Genomic DNA, 14,959 nt, shown 5'->3' with positions numbered 1-14,959 from the left:
GAGAGAGAGAGAAAGATGAGAAGCACAGCTTCGCGGCTATCTTTGGTGTATTTACGCAGGAGTTTCGGTGTGTAGACCGACCTTTTCAAGCGTTTGACCCATTGGGAAAGTCAGTTACCATATATACTGTATATATGGCTCCTACAGCGCTGAGAACATGTGCAGAAATTTTGAAGCATACAAAATTAGCCTCTCCATTGCGCCCTTCTTCAAACGCGCATCAATGACGAAATGAATGGGAGAGGTTAACTGAAAACATTTTTTTTTTGTTTCTATAGACTTTCTCCCATCTTATCTTAAAGATGCAGCAATGGCAGGAAAGCTCGTAGCTATGCGAAAATCTTTCCTGACAGCACAAGTAGATACGGTATTTTGCATAGACCGGGCCTCATTTATATCCCTCCGAAAAAGATCTCTTTTGATCCCACTCCCTCAGCGAGATCATTGGTCCTTCTTTTCGAATTTCGCCTTTTTCTTCGCGCTCGCGAAGATTCCTGTTTGGGAAGCGTATAAATTAGTTCCCGTTTTAGCCTCAAGGTCATTAATTGCACGTCACAGCACATTTCCCTTAAAATCCCTTCCTTCCTTCTTCCTTAATTTCCTTCTCCTCATTTATCTATCTCATTATTCTCCAGCTTGCGCACGAACTTGCCTGATGAAGTCTGGTATATATCCATACGACGCGGAAATAAACAAATACGCAATACGCAAATAGAGTCAGTTTAATCACTTCCACAAGGCGCCTTGTGTGGCCAACTTTAACACACACAAAGACACAAAAATAAGCAGTTTCTTTTCATCAGATTGCTCACTTCCGCGGGCCGCTGCATATTGTTCCCCAGCGGAAAGTGACTGAAAAAGGACGCGCGAAGGCGTACGCGAGGGAGTCAAAGCCTCGGCGAATTACGTAAGCTGTTTACAAAAACGCAGACTATACGTATATATGCGGCGTTGCGTGAATAGATCCTCATCTAAAATGCGACCCGAAAGCGCCTTCTCCTTCTCCTCCTCCATCCTCCTCCGCTCCACAACCGTCTTTCCCTACTCCCCCTCCCCTCCCCTATGACCCGCAGCCTTTCAGCGCGCGTATGCCCTTTGTTCCGTTCGCTTCCGGTATAACGAACAAAGCGGACTCAGCCTTCGAACTGCCGAGAAAGACCCCGAAACGCGCTCTAACGGAAATTTATTGAGTCTGTAGAATGTCTGTAGAGGCGTTCTCTTGGCCGTTTACATCTACGAATAGTCCAAAATTATCATGTGACCTCGTGGTTTCTATGCGAAAACAATGCATCAGATTTAAACTAAATCTCAAGAGGCAATTGAATGACATAAAAAAAATCAATACAGGTACAACGGAATTTCAATAAATCAATTTAAGGGCTCGCATTTTCTTTGTTTTCTTTTTTTTTATTCACATGTACTGCTACACTTGCAATCGTACCCATCGCTACTGCCTACATTTTCTGCAAACGTTCGGTTCGGAAGTGTGCAGACTACAAAAGGCCGCCGCATTTCCCCTCTAACTCTAGTTCGCAAGCTCTCTTATAGTCCGGTCAACCACACAGGGTGCATAGAGCCGCCTGCACGCATTTCTCAGCGCACGGGTCACGTTCTTCGAGTTGCCAGACCACGTGACCACACGGCCTCCATTTTCTGCTTCCTTCTTTTCCACGCGCAGCTAGGGAACGGAACGGCCTTTCCTACGACATCGCTGCGATCACCTGCCCGGCTGATTTTTTTTTCTTTGGAGTCGTAACCGATCAGCTGTCATCTCCTAAACCACAGGGCAAATCTTCTTACGTCATTATTCGGTAATCCCACCCCTCGTGCAATAGCCCTTCCAGGGGTCTTTGAGGTAATAAACTGAACTGAGCTGAAAGAAATACCTCGTTGAGAAATATTATTGCCCATCGACTGCTTGCAGCCGTTGTGAAACCTACGCGAAGAAGTCTGTAAGAAGGCAAAGTGGTGTTGAAGAAGCTGTCTCAGTTTATCTTTCGCCGGAAAAACCCACGGGGAGCCAGACTTCGACTCTGATATTTTGTTTTCTATTACTCCGTTTTTTTTTATTTATTATTGTCAACTTGTAAAAATTTTGCACGATAATCAATTGCATCAAAAAAGAAATTCAACAGAGTACATCAAAGTCTCAACGGAAACACAACAAAATTTCAACAACTGCTCTTCTGACGGATTACGCTTCGTTTTTTTTTTTGTCGACTAAGGTTTACAGACTTCGACCAATAATACTGTTCGCAAGCAGGTGTACTACAACGGATCGAGTGAAATAGTCTTACTATCTTACGCTGTCCATCGATAGCGTGTGGACGTCATGAGAAACCCCAGGGAGCCGTCTGTAAAAATCCAAAAGCGGTGCACACGAGACGCTCTCCCAAATTTGTCTTCAATTTTATTCTTTTTTTTCCCTACGGTAAAACCCAAGGAAAGTTCCGAGTTCAACTAGCATCTTTCTTTTTCGTTCACTTCGTTATTTTCTCCCTCTCTCCCCTGTTTTCTTTTATAGGACTTTGTGGACTTTTCTTGCTTGCTTCGTTACCCTCTAGTATCGATTACGAAGGCGAGCCACATCGGGAGAAATCCTTTCGCGCGATAAACTAAATCCACCCCCCGTTTCCTTTCTTGCTCCCCGCCAACGGCCGCAAGGATATATATCCGGGAGCCGTTCTAAAGATGCAGTCGCGGTTAGAGGCTCTTTACTCCACTATCCGTAGCAGCCTTCGAGGCGACGTCTTGTTTTGTAGCTACGTGCTAGCCAAACGACAGGCTCGTTTGTTGTCTCGTAGCGAGACAGCCATAGCAGGCTTTTACGCACAGTCATCTAACCAGCTTTCAGCAGCGAATGGAGTTACTGCAGGGCAGTTAGGTTCGGTTCGGGTTGCGAAGAGTGCCGTTAACGTCCTTTCTGCTCTTATAACAGAGGCTTAGCTTGTTCGTAAACATATTGCCGTTCTCGAAATACCGGGCTGCCATCGAATAAGTGTACGGCAACAGAAACGCTGGTAGCGGCATCCTGTAACGCCAAGCTTAACTAGGATGGCAAACTGGATTCAGTCTGATTAACCTCCCTGCCCTTTCCTTCCTCCATTCTCTCTCTCTCTCTTAACTAGAGAGAACGCAAAGCTGCCTATCGTGTTCTACATACCTGCAAATCTAAAACGCTGGTAGCGATATAATGGCTAACACGAAGTTCTTTTTTTTTCTGATTTGCATTCGATGACAACACTCCCGCAACAGAAAAAAAAATTGATTGGCGATTTAGCGGTAAATGCGAGACAAATGAATTAGGCTTGCGTGGCACCTCTATGATTGAAACCACGTTCACAGCATATATACAGTAGTCTGCCTGCGTCCGGTAGTTGAACAGGCATTTGTAGGTTGACAACGCACGCACGTAAAAAAAGAAACGATGCTTTATTTCCTACGTTTCGGCCCCACAGGCGCTTATCCGCTGTCAAGACACATTGTTGCTGTAAGGGGCTTGTACCCGTGACACATTAGCAGTACACATGCCAAACGACGTAAAACAGAAATGCGCCACGGGATGGTTTCTAGAACAGATTTCCAGAGCAACAAATCTAACAAAGGAATATATACACAAACACAAGGCACCAAGGCAAACAATAGGTAAGCTCTCACAAATAACCAAGGACCTAATAAAAAAAAACGACAAAGCACGAAATTGTCCAACTCAAGAGATAGGATGGAATTCGCTGAATTGTCAAAACTGCTCATCAAAAAGAGCACCAGGGACATTCTAAATTATAACGTGAGAAAGACTGAGCAAGCAGTTAAAAATGGACGCAGCCTGAAATCCGAAGGAACTACGCACATGACAAACCAAGATGTACGCGAAGATAAGCAGGATAATATCATCAGCAATCTCGAAGGTATAGTAAGAGCAGCAGAATACTTCCATACTGGTCTCTACAGTACCCTGAGCAGCCACATCACCTTCATTCGAAGTTGTAACACACAGGATACACAGGCTCCTTTAACTAGCGATGAAGCTAGAAGGGCCTTGCAAGACACGACGCAGGGAAAAGCGGCAGAAGGTTGAATAACAGTCGAGTTTATCAAAGATGGAGGAGATAGCACGCTTGAAAAGATTCCGGCACTTCATACACAATTCCTCACGACTTCAATTGTACTAGACAGTCTGAAGAGAAGTACGTTTATCTAAGTGAATTACTCACAGGGGACCCCTATCTTGAGAAGGAAATTTCCAGAAGAATAAGAATGTATTGGTGTGCATACGGCAAGAATTACCAAATCCTTACTAACAGCTTACCGCTGTTGTTGAAAAGAAAGTTGTACAATCAGTGCATTCTACCGGTGCTCACATCAGTGCATTCTACCGGTGCTCACATATGTAGAAGAAACTTGGACGTCGACAAAGAAGCTCGAGAACAAGTTAAGGACCGCGCAAAGAGCGATGGAATGAGCAGTGTTAGGCGTAACGTTAAGAGACAGAAAGAGAGCGGTGTGGATCGGAGAGCAAACGAGGTCAGACGATATTCCAGTTGACATTAAGAGAAAAAAATCAAGGTGGGCAGTCCACGCAATGCGGTTACAGAATGGGCACCAAGGGAAGGGAAGCGCAGTCGAGGACGACAGGAAACTAGCTGGGGTGACGAAACTAGGCAATCTGCTGGCGCAAGTTGAATTCAGCTAGTTCAAGACAAGGGTAAGTGACGATCGCAGGGACAGGTCTTCGTCCTGCTGTTCACATACAAAAAATAGGTTGATTATGGTGATGATGATGAAGTTAGGAGCTGGAAGTTTGCGATGACTTCCTTGTCGGTTAGTTTCCATATCACATAGCTTTCCTTCACTACAGTGTTACCAGTCAGCTCTTCTAGAATGCTGTACGTTCGTATTACGCGCTGAAACTTGTTGGGCATTGCGTCTTCATTACCCGGTCTGCAGGCAATATATTTTTATTCACCGGTCCCCGTTCCTTTTTCTACCCACTACGTCAACCTCTTCTTCAAGATCACTTTACGTTCTCATTATTTCCTGAAACATTTCATCACACCTTCCATCTTCAGCAAGTCTTGCGCAGTACGTATCCGATCTTCTAGAACTCTTACGATCCTGTTCTGAAAGTTATTTCAGCGTTCTAGCTTCAGCGGTTGTTACGCAGTACATCCCACTTCTGGAACTCTCGTGTTCCTGTTATGTTCTAAAACATTTTCACGCGTTCCACTTTCAGCAAGTTCTAAGCAGTACATCGTCTCCATTTCCCTTTAATGTCCTGAATTTTTTTCATGCGTTCCATCTTCGGCAACCTTTCCGCAATGTATCTTCATTCCTACTATGCGATAAGGAGCAGACGGAACATTGACAACGTCCTTTCGTTTCTTCATATCGACAACGAAATGAACGAATGGATAAAGAAGGCGTACGAATCGAAACGCTACCCGCAGAATAACGTAACTGTATGCGGAAACGGTATATACAAGGCCCTCTACAATTCATGCTAACACCCTCCAAACTCAAAGTAACAGCCTTAGGGAACGGGGAAGGGGGGGAGGGGGCAGGAGACGTCACCGGAAAACACGTTTTCGCCTCGATTTATGCCGTCCGCACAACCGACGCATTCCTCCGAGATCGGTCCTAGACAGACACATTCCCGTCTACGTGTGCCCCGCACGACTGCTTATACACCATTATATACGTGTCCTATCGCCCATTCGAGCAGCCAACCCAGGCGCCAGGAAAGCAACGGCGATGCAAGTTTCATGAAGGGTGCCTGCCACTCTCCATCGCTCCACATTATTTCACCTATGCGCGTCGGCCCGCACAGGGACAAGATAAAGTTACTTATATATCAAAGAAGCAACGATGAAGTATCAAAACTAAACCGCAATGACGTCCATTATTGCCTTTCTTGTTTCTTTTTTCTCGCGTCCCCTTCCATAAGGCGTTTCTGCGCGTTTGAGGGTTCTGCGTGCTTTTACGTTGGTGTTCTTTGTTTCTTATTTTCAAAGGTGTACACATCGCATAAAAGAGGCAACGAAAACAGAGGCAGCTGAGAATCCTTTAGAGTCGTATCAAGTTCTTTGGCGTACTCCTCTTCTCTTTGACCCGGTACTCCACTCCTCAGAACATTTACAGATAAGGTGAGTTCAATCTTTCTTTCTTTCTTTCTTTCTTTCTTTCTTCATTCTTTCGTGCTTTAGCCACTTCATTCCTTCTTTCTGTTTCCCTTATTTCCTTCTTTATTTCTCTATTTCTTTTGTCAGTTCACTCAAACCGCATTTCCCGTGTACATGCATACCTTTAGATGACCATTGCAAACCGATGAGAACAAATACACCAGCGGCTATGACCAGCATAAGAAGCATTACGTATAGACAAAAAAAAATAACACGAACTCAACAGTACCTCTCAAATGATTAGCAAGAACGTCAGCAGCACACAGAGGAGAGACCGACTTTAACGTTATGGATAACGAAAAATTGAAACTCGCATAAGTGAGGGCTGAGGCCTCGAACCAGAAATAGACAAACAAGATTCAGCATATTGAAAGTCGTAGGTTACAGCAAGAGCATTCGTTCATTCAATCGTAGCATTAGGACATTTATTCAGTCACACACGCTGCAATGCATTAATAAACCCAAGAAACCATGTATGGCAAAATATATCAACATCTCTGAGAAACGCAATAAGCGCAGGGAACAATGCAAGCAATAGAATAACTATTTGCTTAGCTGCTAAAATACGTCATTCATTGAAAATTCCACTTTTTCCGAGCCTTCCTTCATTTAGCATCGAAATAAATTCTCTCTCTCTCTCTCTCTCAAATGAAATGCATTCATTAATTTGCTCGTTCATTCTGTTTACGTACTGCCCATAAACTCGCTCTTTTTTTTTTCGCCCCGGAAGAACATGTCATTTGCGCTGCCACTCCATGCGTCCCTCCTCTAAGCACTTCAGCTTTCAACACGACTTATTTTTTTTTTCGTGCGTTCAAACGAGGCATTGCACCGGTACACACGCTCTATCGCCCAGCCTACCTATCTACGAAGCACCGCGAAATGTACGCGCAAGCACAACTTTAAAAAAAAGAGTGCGAGGGGAGGAGGAGGAGGAAAGGGAGAGAGAGGACGCTGCGGTTGGAAACCGATTACGGGCGACGGCAGAATCGCGTAGGGTCAAACGAGCGCAATAATATATATCCTACATTAAGCCGTAATGCAGTCCCCTTGCGCTTCGAGTCCCGCTCGCTTTAAACTTCCTTTTCTTTGCAGCGATCATGATGAGGCAGTTTAGCGAGAAATACGACGACCTGCCGGAGCGATTTAGAGTTGATACGCCCCGTCAGCAGCGTGATGAACGAGTAAACTAGTGCACACAAAAAAAGAAAAAAAGAAAGTACTTATTATTCATGGGTTACCGCAAGGCCGGATACATGAAACGGCGACGGGTTAAGCTTCACAAATGTAATGGGATAATACGGGGGGGGGGAGCGGGAGAGAAAGAAGGGAGTAAAGATATATGCGGCACGAAACGGAGATAAAAATCAAACATCTCTTAAACATCGTGCATTAAAAAGAGAGCGCGGGGAAAGGTAAAAATTAAAGAACGAGGCCAAATACAAATACACGCGACAAGTACGGAAAAATAAGCAAGGAAATATCCCGCAGCTGGGGCTCGCTACCACTTACGCCTTACGGCACAAACGATGACACAATATCCGGCATAGAAAAAGACCAATGACCCGGAGAGAAAAAGAAAAGGGTAAAGCACCAAAATATAATAGGTACGATAAGAAAAATCAAAACAATGAGTCTAAGAGACACGCACACATCAACACGTACGTTCAAGCGTGCATATTAGATACAGGCGATAACCAGGACACACTAAATCGAAGCCAAGGTTAAAATACACTGATATGAAATATCGATCAGAAAGAAAAAAGGTGTAGTGAAGGAAACTCAGCCTCCACTACAACGCACATAGGCACACACACCTACACGCCCAAGCAAACGTAGGTTTCACAGGTAATATCCAGGGCATGTAGTAGCACAAAGCCCGAGATAGAATACAGAAATAAAGAGGAAAGAAACATCGCCCGGAGGAAACGCCGAGTGAAAGAAGCTCAAACTAGCGCACAACGAAATATAAGTAAACGCCCATATAGCGCTACTATTGAAGCATATCAGCCGTGAAAATTGCATTCGCCGCGACCCACGCTTCGCTCCCCTTTTTTTTGTTTTTTACTTTTTCTATACACGAACGCGCGCTATTGAAGATGGCGCGCTGTTACATTGAGCCTGGCAATCTCATTACTATACAACAAGGCCTGCATAGATTACCGATGCATGCAATTTGTGGCATAGGATAAAAAGAGGAGGGGGGGATCCCCGTACGTATATCAGCGTATGCGAACACAGAAGCCGAAGGCGGAGGAAAAGGCAAATTGATCCTGGTTCGGAGATGTCAAGCGCTAACACTTCCACTGTAAAATGCGGTGGGGAAAACAGAACAAGAAAGAAACGTGGACAAACAGAAAGATTATGGATATGGCTCGCGGTATCTATCAATAGAATTAGTTTTATTGAAAAAGATCTGCTTGTAACAGCAAGAATAAATACCAAAGTCTTGTTGAGAAAAGTCGCTAGTGAAATTAATTGCGTTTCTATTGACCTTTTTTATTATTTTGCCTTTAGTTGACTTGTTGTTGCTTTGTTTTTTGCTGACTCACCGCGACAGTATGAAAAGTTTGGCTACTGAGGAGCCCGCTATACTAAAATCGTAGCTACAAAAGTAACTTATGTAGTAAGCAGAATATATGAGAAAATGTTATTGCAGCAATCGTTTTTAACATTGTGTTTTGCTTCTGCTGAGTTTAAGCAGTTATTTGTTAACCTCAATCAAATAGGCGGTTTGGCCCTACTGGAGAGCACGCTGTCTCAAAATCGTAGCCGCAAGAGCTAGTCAATATAGTAAGGAACAAATATCAGAAAGATTGCATAGAAAAGTCGTTAGTAAGATTTTGCCGTGTCTCCGCCAACTTTTTCCTGCCTTCACTTAACTTTGTGCTGTTGCTTGATAGCCGTTGAAAACGAGTAATCTGGTCCCTGACGATCCCGCTATCCCGAAATTGTAGCTAAAGGAATCGTTTGAGATAGTAAAGAAGAAAAATAACAGAACTCTGCTTACACAAGATTATAAGACGTCGCGTTTTTATTCGCTTTCTTTTATCTTCAAGTTACTTTCTTTTTTTCGTTATTAGCGACGACAAATTCAGGAGTTAGGCTACTCACGAGCCCGCTATCCCAACATTGCTAAGAAGGCTTACTTTACCCATCTTTAGCGTACGTCTATTCACTTGGATTCTTGTACTTATATAGAGAGAGATTAGCAAAAGTAATCAGAACTTTTCACAGTTGCTTCGAAGAAACAAAAGAAAGCGCAGCCGAGGGAATCAAATTTATTTATAGACTATTGATAGACATCTATAGACTGTCGATAGACCGTATTTAATATAGCTTAACACTAGATCGATGACTGGGCAGATAAGGCTACCTGCCGTCCTCGGCTGCGCGTTTTTCTTGTCTCGATAGCGGCAAGATCAATCGGTTTTAGAGCGGTTTTAGGAGTAATATGGACTCGGCTGACGCCATTTACGGCTCGGCCTGATTGGAGAACTATGGGAAACGTCTTCGTCCTTCCGTGAACCTTAAGAACGAATATAAGTATTACTACAATAGCGACTAAGAGATTAAGTGATTATGAGACCATATAATCTACCGTAGCCTCATCGAGTCTTCTTTTTATTGAAATGAAAATAAAAGAAAGAGACGTAGTCACTTTATAATGGTTGACGGCTACTCCTTTTCTCATAGCGGAAACAACAATATAAAACATATGTAGGAAAATGAAACGAAATCACTTCATACGGTCAGGAATCCACAGCACAGTCCTATACGCCCATAAACATAACTGTATAAAAGTCAAATGCAAGTTGCACCACAATGAGTTCGTAAACAAAGTCACAAACGCACACAAACGGCCGTGATGTAGACTTCGATGAGCATATGAACAGATGAGCAATTACGCAGTGTTAAAATAATTCACGCACAGAAAAAGAAGAAATAAACTTACATTACGAGTTATACATTTCTTCGATAGACATTCTACGATAGGAAGGTTTCACAGCAAAACGTTTTTTTTTTTTGTCATTTTATACCGCGCCACATTTTTCTCGTAGTCCACATCTCTTAACCAACCTCGTATTTCATTTTGCATCAGTCACGCGAGCAAACATTAACTAGCATCCACTAGAACAACAACGTTTCAGGACGCACCCTTAGCACCATACGTAGCTGAGTATAATTAATAACCACAAAAGGCAGTCGCTATAAGGGATCCATCTTCTCTTCGATCAGTTTGCAAGCCTCGCGCTGCTAGAAAAGTTTCATTTATAACCACTATGGCCCTTCCAAATGTTCCCTATTCTGGCCTGTAATGTTGCATTCTGTCTTCATTTGTTTTAGTATGCCACCTGCTCTGCAACTATGCGTATACGCACGTTTGTCTGCGCTTTCTGTGCAATATACCGTTGGCTGTATTTGCTCAGTCAACCCCCCTAAATAGTTTCCGAGTCAAGGCTTTCGGGGTAAACAAAATCGAACGAAATAAGGCAAAATGCTCTTAAACGCTACGCGAAACTGTTGACATCGAAAGACTTCGAACGATAACCACAGGGTGAAGGAAAACTACGCTGTTGTTGTGCAGCATTGCTCCAAGAAATCGGTAAATGTCGTCCACACGTGCTTTTTACGTAAAATCTATATCGATAACAACTTAATGGAGATAAAATGCTCGGACTAGATAGACTCCTACAATTACATATCATTAGCATTCTGGGCGCTGATTACGGCTCCGTGAATGCAAATTTTGTTTTCTGATCGCAGTTTGCGAATTGCGGCATGCGAGTTCGTACACTCGGACCGAATTCCGAGGACGAAAAAACAGCAATTTCGATAAGGCCGCTTTCCAAAAAATGAAAAAGTTTGGTTTTACGTGCCAAAACCACTTTCTGATTATGGGGCACGCCGTAGTGGAGGACTCCGGAAATTTTGACCATCTGGGGTTCTTTAACGTGCACCTAAATCTAAGTACACGGGTGTTTTCGCCTCCATCGAAATGCGGCCGCCGTGGCCGGGATTCGATCCCGCGACCTCGTGTTCGGGAGCCCAACACCATAGCCACTGAGCAACCACGGCGGGTCGGCCGTTCGCGAAATGCACGACGAAGTACAATGGCATTTCAGTCACATTTGTGTTTCAATACACAAAGCGACTTTTTGTTAAAAAATTAAGTGGGACAATCAAAGAACAGTGCATTTTTACCGCACGTTAGACGGCGCTTATATCAAAACTGGCGTTATAGTTTCAAACTTAATTCCAAGCGGACATGCCGTAAGAGCTCACTGGCTTCAATTCGTAAAATATTACACACTATGTACCATAATGTTAACTAGTTGAAAAGTTCAGTAAAGAAATTAACATTCTGATATATTTTTTTTTGTCCATGTATGTCCGCCTCTTCGAGTATTTCATGGACAGGAAGTAGATTTGTGCTATTACCATAGGCGATTTTTTAAATTCTAGTTAACTCTGAAAAATAAAATGCTTGCATTAATAGCCACTACGGCCTATTGCGAGAAATTGCAGTGTTCGCACTGTCCGAGGTGGTACCTCAGAGGTTATTCGCCAGAAAATAATATTTGAATTTTCGCTCACTGGCTAAACGTTCATTCTGATTCCCGCACACCTAACGCACGGCATACTCAAGTAATATTCTTCTGGCAATAGTATTACACTATCAGCCACCGGCGATATTTTTTAATTCTGTTGATATTTGTGTCTAAACGAAATACACCTGGTTCAAGTGCATCACCTTGAATGCGTACGGCGCTACTGGCTTAGACGCGCCAAAAGTACCAGAATACTTGAAGCAAGGACAGGAGAGGGCGCGATTTGCAAGTCAGTGAAACTGCGAAATCGTGCGAGTCTCTAAAGACTAACATCGAATCGAACAAGGCATCGAAGGGACAACGCGTGTCCTGTTTATATCCGCGAAGAGGAAGGGGAATCGAAAACATAGCATGTGTCCTCTTTACATGCCATAGGTTCGCAAACACACTCGCATTGATAAGCATTTGTTGTGAGGGCAACCTTGATTTCCCTCTGTCAGTACGCTTGACACGCAATAATAGAGAGTTTTAGAATAGGGGCCCCAAACGTTTTGGGGCCCCAAAGAAATAGCGTCGAAGCCACTGCGCATGCGCAAGACGCAAACTCCGTTTGGGTTTTGCGTTGGGAACGCTATTTCACCGATTTAGCGGGAGCCCAAATAGCGGCCCCAAAAGCTTTGCGTCGGCAAACATGGCGGCACCCATCGAAGCGACGGCTCTAACCTAGCACAAAACTGGGTTCGATTCGCGGTAACGCGTGAAGTTCGCAAGCTAGGAGAAGTGAGTGCGGTTATCGCTTTCTCTCAACTAGCGTGTGTTATGAAGATTGACTCATTAGACGCCGCTGATTTTGAATTCGATTTTGGATTTTATGGCTAGTAGGCCTAACACGGCTAAGCTTGGCTGGTGAAGGCTAGTAAAGTTGGTTTGCTCAAAACTAAGCGCAACTAATTGTTTGCTGTTTACAGAGAATAACCTCTAAATTGTACTTAAACGCGAGTACACGCAAGTAAAAATTATTATTTCTATCATAAAATGGTATATTCTATTTAATTATTTCTAATAGTTTTTCTTTGACGCCGTAGTGGCGCTGTCAGCGCAAGACGCTATCCGCAAACGTAAAACCCTATTCTAAAACTCTTCACTCCTACGTGCCCCAACGCTAACACCCGCAAAGCTCTTTGGGGCCCCAAACTATTGGGGCCCCTATTCTAAAACTCCCTAATGCGCATATTAGATAAGCGCTGCACCCCCACCAGCATGCATTGCAAGTGGTGCATTGCAATGTGGATGAAATGCGTCGCATTACGTAGATAGATAGATAGATAGATAGATAGATAGATAGATAGATAGATAGATAGATAGATAGATAGATAGATAGATAGATAGATAGATAGATAGATAGATAGATAGATAGATAGATAGATAGATAGATAGATAGATAGATAGATAGATAGATAGATAGATAGATAGATAGATAGATAGATAGATAGATAGATAGATAGATAGATAGATAGATAGATAGATAGATAGATAGATAGATAGATAGATAGATAGATAGATAGATAGATAGATAGATAGATAGATAGATAGATAGATAGATAGATAGATAGATAGATAGATAGATAGATAGATAGATAGATAGATAGATAGATAGATAGATAGATAGATAGAATTAAATTCAATCGAGGGTAGGAACTAGAAATTTTATTTGGGGCATCATGGCTGCCGAAAATCGGCAAGCCCAAATTAACTCAAGACAACATTCATTTGGGCTAGATGGTGCATATTTGATTTTAGGAAGGAACAGCGCCAACTAAGACGATCACGAGAGGGAGAACACGAAGGGAGGATGGCGCTTGTCCTGTGTCGCTCTCCCTCTCGTGACCGTCTTAGTTATCGCTGTTCCTTCCTAAAACCTAAATTAACTGGAAACGGAAGCACGAAGTTTGCAAATATCTTACTCTATACTAAAATAAACATATATGCATATGTATATATTGCAGTTCTGTAAACTGCGTCTTTTGAACACGGGAAGAGGAGAAATTTGATGTGTGAGTTTACGACTGACGACTGGTACACTTGTTGCAGTGCAGACGAGGTTTTCGTAAAACTCGTAATCACAAGTTAGTGACATATTACAGAGCGACACATTATTTATTTATTTATTTGTTTGTTTGTTTGTTTGTTTGTTTGTTTGTTTATTTATTTATCTACCTTTGCGTTCATGTTGTATGCTTTAGATCAATAGTATCGGTTGAGTTCACAAAATCGTGACATAGTTTTTTATTATTATTATTGCTTAATTACAGAAGTTTCAGCTTGATGTTTCAAACTTTCAGGGTTCTCCGTGTTCCAAATTTATCGCTAGGAAATTTGGAGGACGCTTAAGCTTCGCCTATAAGAGTAGAACGCGATAGCGTTCAAAGACCCTTTGCTGCTTTTCATGCTTCCCGGCCGCTGCAGCTGATGTAAAAGTAACGTTTACCGGGGAAACGCTGCTTGCGAACGCTATGCACGAAGACGAGCTTTCTGGTAGAAACGCGGCCTCTTGCGTGGTTCAATCTCCTGTTATCGTTTCAAACTTTTAATATTTCAGACTGAAAAGGGCTAACATAAAACAAAGGACATGCGCTGTCAGTGTTGTTTTTTCCTCTGTTTTCTTTTCTCATTACACTAGTTTGTGGGCTGCCATTCTCAAAATTCCGAGGAATAACTTCGCAAAGAATTAAAGGTAAGGTATGAGCAACTTTGGTGGTGGAGAAGTGGCAGGGTGCGCGGGGTTAGGAATTCGGTTCCAAATTCTTTTTGCCGAAGCGACGTCCAACGCCGACGCGGGACGCAGACGCCGCATTTTCCGCGACACGGGCTCCTTAACGCTATCGCGTTAAAATTTGATGGCCTCGTCTAAAAATCTACTGAAGCCTTCGCAAGCAGCCGCGACTGTAGATTTTAAGTTTATTTTTTTGCTTCACTTGATTGCAACAAATATAATCGAATTGGGCCTAATGAAACAATTCCTCCGTTCCCATGCATGTATCTAAACCGAAGCTTCTATTTGCAAGTTTTTTTTTTTTTTTTGCCCACGAACTGACGCTTTCTGTGTACGTCGCGCAACGAGGGCCTTTTTAAACTTCCTCAGAGGAAATGACCTCCATGCGGTACCATAGTTAGCCGAACGTTGTGGTGCGTTTTGTGTACGTCCGGATATCTGCGTCGTAAACTGTG

At 43.0% G+C, this 14,959-nt stretch overlaps 1 protein-coding gene across 3 annotated transcripts in view; it reads right to left on the bottom strand.

Moving 5' to 3' along the window:
- Nucleotides 1-14,959, bottom strand: part of LOC142590225 (BAI1-associated protein 3-like) — a 517,523-nt gene that overhangs the window by 481,213 nt on the left and 21,351 nt on the right. The gene's annotated exons all lie outside the window — the stretch shown is intronic.

The sequence above is a fragment of the Dermacentor variabilis genome, chromosome 8 (genome assembly GCF_050947875.1).
Source record: "Dermacentor variabilis isolate Ectoservices chromosome 8, ASM5094787v1, whole genome shotgun sequence".
Classification (NCBI taxonomy): domain Eukaryota; kingdom Metazoa; phylum Arthropoda; class Arachnida; order Ixodida; family Ixodidae; genus Dermacentor; species Dermacentor variabilis.
The sequence above is the reverse complement of the archived record's forward strand: the minus strand, read 5'-3'. Positions and strand labels throughout refer to the sequence as shown.